The following is a 10,045-nucleotide window of genomic DNA, read 5'->3' on the forward strand; positions in this document are numbered from 1 at the left end:
CAGGGCTGCAAGGTGACATTAACAACCTACAGTAAGACTTTCAAAATAAAGCTTCCTGTTAAACGATTTGGTTATGTTTGGGAAATGTATGATGGTTTGGGCTTTCTTTAAGAGCTACTTTTGTCAAGTCCATTCTGTAACCGCTTATGTCTGTATGTACACAACAGGAGCCTCCTGGATGGAAGTCCTGTGTTTGTTTGACCCACCCCTGACCTCCACCTCAAGGGCTGAACACGCACCTGACATCATAAGCTAGAGGACAGCATCCAGATATCACTCTGTTAGGTACCTGTTGCATCATATTTTGAAGCCTTGGGCCTTTAATCAAGCTGCCGTATTTGAGTTGGGAGTGAGAGCAGGCTACTGAAATACTTATAAATAGTTAATAATGACTTGTTATTAATGTTTAGTCATTAAAGTGGTAATCTTGAAGAGCTCAGTTTTGTTCTGTTTGGCGGCACCTATGGCGATAAACGGTAATTGCGGGAGCACACTTCAATGTGTGACGTCCACGGTTGGCTCCAGTTGTAACTCTTGACTTTCCTTTTCAGACTGTTTGCCTGCATCTGAACGTCGAGTTTGTTTCTTTTTCTTTGGATTTTCATCGATTTGCCATCGACCTTTTCTTCAGCCATAGTAGATTACTTTTTATTCGCAACACTTGCAGAGAGCGGAAAAGCAGCCGCTTAGCTCCGCCTACCCTCTCTGGCAGACCAACCACTGCTGGCTGATGGAAAATGCGTCACTATTACCCCTTTCCCAACGAAATTAGCGGGTTGATTTCGGACCCGGGGAAGCCCCGCTTATACAGTAGATGTCGATTGTCTCTTTTTCTCCCATTGCCAGTGAAGTATCCTCCTGTCGGTCTGTTTTCTGCTGCGTCACCGTCTGACATCACAAACGTGCAGGAGACAGGGTTAGTAAACATTGAGTATGCTACGGTGGTTAGGTCTTTATTGTATCTATTACTCATTCAGTCTGTTTATCAAACTCGGCGCCGACAAATTTGGAACGATGTTCGAGCGCTGCTCGGAAGGAGATGGGAAGAATTTGTAGCTGAGTTGACAAGGAGTCGCAGAAGTTACCGATGGAGCATAGCATCGCGCTGGAAAGGGGGCGGAGATTAGCGTGTCGACACGTGTTTTGTGTTCCCATCAGTGCCGATCGGAGCCGAGGCGATAATTACCCGGGTCTGAATGCCAAATGTAACCTTTACTACTAAGCAAAAAAGCCGGGTGTTAGCGGGTTTTTCGACCAGTAGGAAAAGGGCTTAACTGAGCACCTCATTCGGCGATAGATAGACTTAACACACATTTATTTACATGAAAATCTTCGAGCTTATTGCTTTTATCTTAAAAAGTAACATTTTAGATGGTGTAATCAAATATATCTTTCATCGTGGGTTATATTATCCTCCAAACTAAGTCATGTCAAATGAACCCCTTTTAAAATACAATTTTTTATTGCTTAATGCAAACTAAATCCAGGATTACATGTAACTAATCAGTACAAATGCTACTTAGAGCAAGTAAGACCAAAGCAAGCTACAGGGAATCATCCTCAAACACACTTTTTTTCTTTCCTCTGAGCGAAGCTTCCATCACGATCGGTACGATTTCATCCAATCATACGAAACAAGAGCTATTGTCACACATCCACTCAGACCTGTGAAGGCAGCCGGTGTACCTACTCCTCCTGCAGCTGTGCCATATTATTTGTTTTCCAAGGAACTAACCTCATACTAAAAATACCTGCAGCATCTCATGACGTGGAGGTGTTTCATTTAGTGCCATAAAATATGCAAAGTGTGGAAACTTGTAAACAATAAATGATTTTTCTTTGTCCCGTTTTCTTCTTGTAATCTTCAGTTATTGCCTTTCGATTTGATTTACAGGATATTTCAGAACAGGCCTGCGTTTTGTTTTATTTTGAAGGAGCATCAACGACTAAATAATTCGAGCTGGGCCTGTATTTAACAAATTCAATCAGATCTTTACCCCCTATGAAAAGTCCGATGTGACGTGCTCTCTGACATGGCATTGTGTAAATAAAATCAGAAACAATAACGTGATTAAGATGAAGACAATCGAGCCATATTCATGAAACCAATGGTCACAATTCACAAGGCCTGTCAAAGTAGACAAACCAATCCTGACTGGAGGTTAACATGTAAAATCGACGAGATTTTAAATGGACTTTGGTGTCAGCGCTCCTGCTTTGGGACGGCTGTGTGAATTCAAATGTTTGCATTTTCTAACGAGGGCGATACACACTTTTGTTTCATGATGACGACTTGGCTTTGATGATGACGATGATGATGAATAACAATGACAATATATAGCACAGAATTATTCCAGGCACTTTCACGAATCTTGAGACGACGTCTCTCCTGTTTCTGATTTATTTTCTATTATGTATCTGCAATGTTCATTAAAAGAGATACTGTTATTATTAATAAAACCACATTTACGGTAATGTGATTTCTCCGTCATGTGTGTGTGAGTGTGTGCGCAGAGCGAATGCAGACCTGTTTTATTTTTCCTTTTCAGAAAACACCACCCTGCTCACTTTGTTTATGGAGCAGCCGCATAGATTGCTGACGATGCCCGGATCTCTTATTCTGGCGGGGAGCCGATGCGGCCCCATAACTCTACCGTCTACCGTAAAAACCTTGAAACAACAATCAATACGTCTCCTTATTCCACTCTGACTGAATCAGCCCGGCCTCATTTCTGAATAAAACTCAATCAGGAGAGTCGATGCCATGAGAAACACTTGAAAAAACCACCATGTTCTGATTGTTGTTTGACCTTAGTGCAGTCCTGGCTGCAATCAAACAATCAGCTGCAACGATCTACTCCCAAAGCAGGAAGTGGATTTGCTGTTTAGTGTACAAGGTGCAGCCATTATTTTAGAATCATGCAAAATGTACAGCTCAAACAGTATTAAGTGAAAACTAATATATGCAGAAGTAGAACCCTCTAAGTTGTCGCTATGTTTTGCAGAATACGACTGAGGATGCAGAGACTGCAGGAAATACTCACACAGGCAAGTTTGCTCAGTGAAACTGTCACATCTAATGTCTCTAAGAAAACACTATCCTTTTTCTTCAAGCATGTTTGCAGGCACATAAACAGCCTTTTTTTTCTCTTCCTGCCTGAGAGCGTTCGGCCCATAGTCCAACCACTTGCTTATTTTGCTGTGATCAAAGCGACCGTATTGGAAGGAGAAGAAAAAAACCAAAGGCGCACTGGGAGGAATCTTAATATGCTGCCAGACACTGTTAATTAGCCTCAACATGCTCTACATGGAAGACGGGAAGTTCTGCAATGGTAGTGGACTCCTTGTGCATCCATGTCTGCAAGTGTGCCCTCTTGAATGCCACTAAGGTAGATTACACATGAAAGCCCTCAGCGGTGCCCTTTAGGGCGCCCTTCCAGTGGGAAAATGCAGTTAAGTGGCATATATAGGCTGACCTTCATGTAAGGAAATGAACCTCTACATGCTTGTTAATGGTTAATAGATGCTTGTTTGTGCTTTATCGCAGAGTAGTTATACTTTAAAGGCTTGCTATGCGACTTTTATGTCCATAGATGTCGCACTTGAGCACCAGCATGAAACCAAAACAAACGCCCGGCCTATTCTGCTGTACCATTTCGGAGACATCCCTAGGTGTTATCTTCTTTTATGTAGCAGCAATTGAACATAATTATAACACAGCAAACAATCGAAATTGGCTGGTAGGCCTGCACAGGCTCATGTAGGCAGAATGCATATTACAGCTCGAGCTGCAATAGGCCGCAGCCAGCATTTTGCCGTTGCGGGCTAACATTAGCACACTATAGTTTACCATACATGTTGCTACAGCCTCCCGCTAGCATGGTTAATTACACAGAATGACCGTGATATGATTACACTACAGAACACTAATCAAGCAAGCGTAACAATCAAATAAACAATGAGTTAGCTATCGTCCCTAATGTTACTCTGGTACACGTACATGACCTCACATGGAACGGGAACGCGCCGTCCTGTCCGGTGTCAACAAAGAGCTGAGAACTAAGAAGGGAGTTTGACTCCACTCTCTTTTTAGGATGTTATTTTTCCGAGAATATTTTTGGCTGACCGCCGGGGTCAGCCCTACACACGGGTTTGTATTTGACTGTCTGAGTGAGTGAGTGAGTGATGGGACTTGAAGCACATGAAGCATATGACTAACGCGACTCTCTGTCTACAGCGCTCTGGATAATTTGTTCGGGGAGTAGGCGGGGCTGCTCCTCCGCTGCTCGTCCTCTGTCCTCACCTACGTCCGCAGCGCGCACCTGCTTTCAAACACGTTCTCATCTGCCTCATAAGGAACACATTGCCCACAAAAGTGCACACTGATCTAATGCTGTCTGACCTAGTCCTACATAGGACATGCTCTATTTCAGATATATCAATGTGTAAAATGTTGCATATTAAGCCTTTAAATCTGATGGTATTAGTCAAATAATTACAGGTGAGTTTAGCTGAATTATATCAGCAGTCTTGAGTTCAGAATTCCCCTCCTTACATATTGATGAAACATAAAGTATGCATGCTCTAAACACAGGCAGGATTGTTGACTCTTTTTTACAGGGTTCTGATGTTCAGGATGTCCTTACACACTGTGCATTTCCAAAAAAATAGTCCTGCACACCATCCCACAGAAACATTTTACACTTTGTTTTTTAGTGTTTCTGGGAGGTCAAATTCCTCCTTTAAGTATCAGTAATTGCAACACATGATGCCGTCGAGCTTCCTTCAACTTCTGCATCATGTAACTTGCAAGTCAAAGATGGCTGCATGTGCGTGCTCTGCAGGACAGTCTGTGATCTGCAGTGATGAACCCAGGGTCACAGGGTGCAAATGAGTAAGTCACAGAAGATGCACAAGACTCTGTTTCTTAGGAAGTCCAACTTTATTATGCTAATTATGCTAACTGCAATTATTAACTGGGTCTCTGCGGCAGGGTTGTGTACTTATAGTTCCTGTCATGTTTTTGGTGTTGTTACTTTTCTTTGTGTCTGCCAGACCAGCAGAGTGAACTTTCCAGAATGCAGCAGCAAAGTAAAGAAAGCTGCATTTTTTCCCCCACAGGTGAAAGAAGCCATATAGATGAGTCAGACCGCTGTTCTCCTGCACAGAGTTGAGCAGCTGCATCGTGGTACGCCTTGTACCGAAGAAGAGAAATCATGACGCTCCCTCCAGCCGTCTCGTTTTTCTCCCGTCTTGGCTATAACATGAAGCAACATTCCAATAATCTGTGCCCATGTGAACATAGAAAGCTGCCAGATGTTTTCATCTCAGCCGACATGCTGCCATATGGTGCGTGATTGTGTGTCTGCGAGAAAAAGGGAGGGGGGGTTCCCAAGCTTTGGCGCTTTGCCCCCAAATGAAATCATTTGCACTTCATTACAGTGTCACAGCATAATAAGCTCCCTGAACAGAAGCATGTGACGCGGGGGGAAAGTGGAGACATTCGCTGCAGAGAGAGCAGATCAGGCTAACGTACGTGCACAGATGTTTTGTATCTTCCTCTTATTGCACACACACACACACTTACTGCTGAAGAGTATTACTCACTCTGGCAGGTATACCATGCCCCTCCATGTCCCACGGGGCCTTGTTACTCGGGAGCTCTGTGCTCTGTACCCCGTGTGACATGTCTTCCACTCGAAGAACCAGGCCAATTGTCTGTGCATGGATAGGTGGCGGTGGAGGCAGTGTGTGTGAGAGCTGAGAGCATTCTGAGAGTGGATGCAGGCAGCTGTTAACCCAGTTTTGGAGTAATTCTGAACTCAACATGGTTCAGCACGACATAATTGTCTGTGCATGCTGTGTGTGTGTGGAAGATGCTTGTCATGGATCACTTCCCAAGCCCTTCAATTTACTGTTGCTTCCTGCAAGAGCAGCTCCATCTTCAATTATTTATCATTTTACAATAGTATTGATGTCTGTGCACTGAGGTTGGTTATTGATTTGACTGCAGCCGGCTTATCAAATGATACTTCTCTGCTTCACTTTTTTCATGTCTTAATTGGATAAATCAAAAGTGGCAGGTGAAATTATATTAACTTATTATAATCCAACTAAAACGCTACTACATTGAATTTTAGCAGTTGCCTTCCTCCAATTAAAAAATACAGGGAGAAACTGGCACAGGCAGGAAATTTAAAGTGAAACGCTGTCATCTGCTGGATGAACTTCACCCTGCACCTCATCCGACTAAGTCCCTCGCAATGCATGCTGGGAGGGAAGGACCCAATTTGGGCCATTATGGTAGAAGTGGGGTGATGGGTAGATCATTCAGTCATTATAAAAATCAGTCTAAATTGCCCCAGTTGAAATGTTTTTGCCATCCGAAACCTATAATTGTGAGGAATGAAGGTCTGTGCGTTTCCCTTTAAGGCAGCGCTCTGCCATTAGATAAACTGCTGCTGTTACTTACAAAGCACTTTTTATGGCTCCCAAACAAGCAATGATTTTTTATTATTCGATTCTCTGAATAACAGACCAAGCATGGGGTGAATACATAATGAAGATTTTACTATGTTACACTGTGTGTCAAAATGTTAAATGAGTTAAAATTGATGGCACTTTATAAAACAGTCCTGTCAGCCATGTATATTAAGGAATATAGGGATGTAAATTAATTCTGTTTGTAATAAATACTGACTCAGCGTATAGCATTTCAATATAATACAGGTTAGGTTTTGATTACTTTTCACAACATGAACCTGTCATGTTAATCTCATTTGACATGGCATTAACTGAAAGCTAAGGCTTCAAAATAGTCACTTTTGAATCCCAGCATGCTGAATTACTTCATAATGCTCATTGAAATATATAGATATTTTTAATGGAACCACTAATTTAGTTTAATACGATGGTTTTGTGCACCAGGATTATGAAAACTAACACTAAAACTAAAACTAGCAGTAAAAAAAATAAATGTGTTAATTGAAATAAAAATAAAAACTACAATTTTCAAAAAAAACAAACTAAAATTAGTCCTAAATAAAAACAACAATGAACAATGCAACATGAACGAAAACTAAATAGAATTGCAGGTAAAATCAGCTTGGTTATCAGTTTCCCCCTCGATTCATACTGTGGTTGCTATGCCACTTTGTCCTGCTCTGTTTGACTTCTTGAGAGACACTGGCTGAATAAAAAGGTCTAATGAAATGATGTCATGCATTCTTTCATCCTGCCCTTATCAGCTTCTTTAAATCAAGGCGTTTCTTTTAATACCTGAAAAACTAAAACTAATCTGAAAACGAAATAAACAATAAACTAAAAGTAGTCAATTCCTCAAAATAAAGCTAAAACTACTTATGAACTTGAAAAAATAACTAAAACTAAACTGAAATCAAAAACCAAAATGAAGAACTAAATAAAAAGAAAAACGAATGAAAATTTCAAAACTATAATACTACTACTATAATAGCTTTGTTGTGCACCAGCTTACTATAATAAAAAAATGCAAATTCAAAACCGGAAATGGCCACGCAAGGTGTGTTCGCAAGGCATTGTGGGTAAGATCGAGAAAAAATGTTTACAAGTTTCCTCGACAAATCGGCCGCGTTCCCTTGAGTTTTTCTGGATTTTTTGGTCAAATATCAGACCAGGTAAGCGCCTTAAACGTTATATGTAATTATGCAATGTTTGTCTCGGCTTGTTAGTTTGGTTTGAACTGTTAAAACAAATTGTTTGGTTGTTGTTGTAGGGAGAACAGCAACAACTCCTTTGTTTAATATAAATGTTTACAAACAAAAACGTCTTCAGGAAGTGTAACTACGAAAGTTACAAAAGCAGAGCAAGTTAAAATGATAGCATAACGTAAGTTTTTTGTATACTAAAAGATAAAAAGTAAACTGCTGGCTTATTTGACCCGCTGCACTAATTACCGGAAATACGTCACGTGCGTTAACTGAGAGTAGACTTCACTTCATAACGTTTCATGGTTTAATAGTCTAAATTAACTGCTTTAAGCGGATTAAATACGGAATATACAACATGTATAACCTTGTGAGCGGACTTTGATTGTGTAAATAATTTTTGAAGTCAAGTTGGTTAGCAGCAGTTTTTATTTGATTAATGGCAGTGCGCGTGCATAGACGTTGTAAATATGCGAGTTCAGTTAGCTAAAATGCTATATCTCATTTGTGTTCAGGATGAAGGTTAGAGTCGGCTCACAAACAGTTTTTCGTTTCAACAGTATAACTTAAAGTGGGATACAAATATTTGTAGCAATAATAATAAACTACCATCTTAATAATACTAATCTTTTGAGTTTAAACTACTGTTTTCTTGTTTAATTCAGACTAATCGTGCATTTGCCAGACATCATTACCTTGGCGGTTTAATAGATAGTTTCACTGCTACAACAAGTACAGCAATGTAATTGGCCTTGCCAGACTTAATGGAAACTATCCGACAACTTTTGTTGTTAACTGACTATAAATGTCCAATAAAGACAGGAAGCAGACTTTAATTGTTCGGTAGAGATTTGTTGGGTCTTTGTATTGATGTCGAATGATTGCATTAAACGTAGTGTCATATTGACAGGGAGTTGTGCAGTACTATTCGTATTTTCTTTATCACTTACACTACACAGATTATTTTAACTATTTAGTCTATAATTGCAACAAACACTCCAGCACACTGTCTCAAATGCATGGGTAGATTAACTAACCATCTATTGAAAATGTTATCTAATACATAGCCTATATGAATTGTAAGCATGCAGAATGAAGCTCTACTCTTTAAATGGCTTGTTCACCAATTTTCAACCTCAGTCCTATCATGCTATTATTGGGAGCCGTTATGGTAGGAAAAAAAAACGCAATTTCGCTCTGTGCCTTTGGAGGACACTATGTGCTTCTCCAATGGGCCCTGGAAAAACCTCCCCCAGATGACCCGTTTTACGTAGTCTGGTCAGGGAGCTTGCTTAACTACGCTTCCTCAATCTAGGACACCCGCCTCTGAGTAAACTAGTATTTTTACTCGAGCGGCTCTCTTTTCCTCTTGCTTTTCTTACACTCACAGGTGTAACCACGTCCTCGCTGGGCCGTTCCTTTCAGAGGGAGGGGCGCAATGCACGCTGGGTGTTGTAGGAATGTAGAATGGGCGAAACCACGAGCTGTTTGTACAACTTTCTCCACAGCTATGGCGCCAATTTAAAGTATTATTTCTTCTGTCGAATACAGAGAACACCAGCTTTGACTGACAGTGGCTTTTTCCAGGGGCGAATTGCTCCTTTAAGCTCTGTGTGTAGGAATGGAGACTTGAGTAAATAGTCGTAAATTGATGTTTATATGTTAAGCCTTCCTATTTCACATACAGAATATTATTGAGTGAAAACTGACAGCCACTTCCTGTTTAAGTTGGCTTCTTTTGGTCACAAAACAATTTACGTGATGGAGGTTTAGCACCGAACATAGAAAGTAATGAATGCAAGTTTGACAGTGTGCAAAAGTTTTCTAGCAACTTTGGATCCTCTCCGACACACGTCAGAGAGAAAGTGAGAGAAAGAAATGTATTTCTCCCAAATACATCAGCCCAACCTGACCTTTTCAAATGTCCTGTTCCACGAACCAGCCAAAGTGCAAAGAGTTTGATTCACTTTCTGTTAAGATTTAGAAAACTTTATTAAGTGTGTCTGATCATTCTGCTCATCAAATACTTGTCTCAGCTCAAGACATGTATATGTTGTAATGCTAAGAATTTACAACAGGTCAGGGTTCGATTTAGACAGTGTTAGAGGTCCACTTTTAGTGAGAAGTATGAGTTTGTGTACACAGGATCAGTCTGTATTTCATGTTGTAGCCCACTGGCTGTGTTGTTTATGGTATGATTTCCTGCACTGAAAGGAAGCTGCAGTAATCTGAGACCAGCTTTAGCTGGTGTGAGACTCAGGAGCATTAATGCAAATGCTGGAAAGATTGTGGTGCTAATACTTAAGGCTAAGCTTAAATGTCTATTGCTGCCTTGAAAGGCTGCATCCAGAGGAGAAAAG

Source organism: Semicossyphus pulcher, unplaced genomic scaffold (assembly GCF_022749685.1).
Source record: "Semicossyphus pulcher isolate SPU_LCO1_2020_fin unplaced genomic scaffold, fSemPul1.0.p SCAF_24, whole genome shotgun sequence".
NCBI classification, from domain to species: domain Eukaryota; kingdom Metazoa; phylum Chordata; class Actinopteri; order Labriformes; family Labridae; genus Semicossyphus; species Semicossyphus pulcher.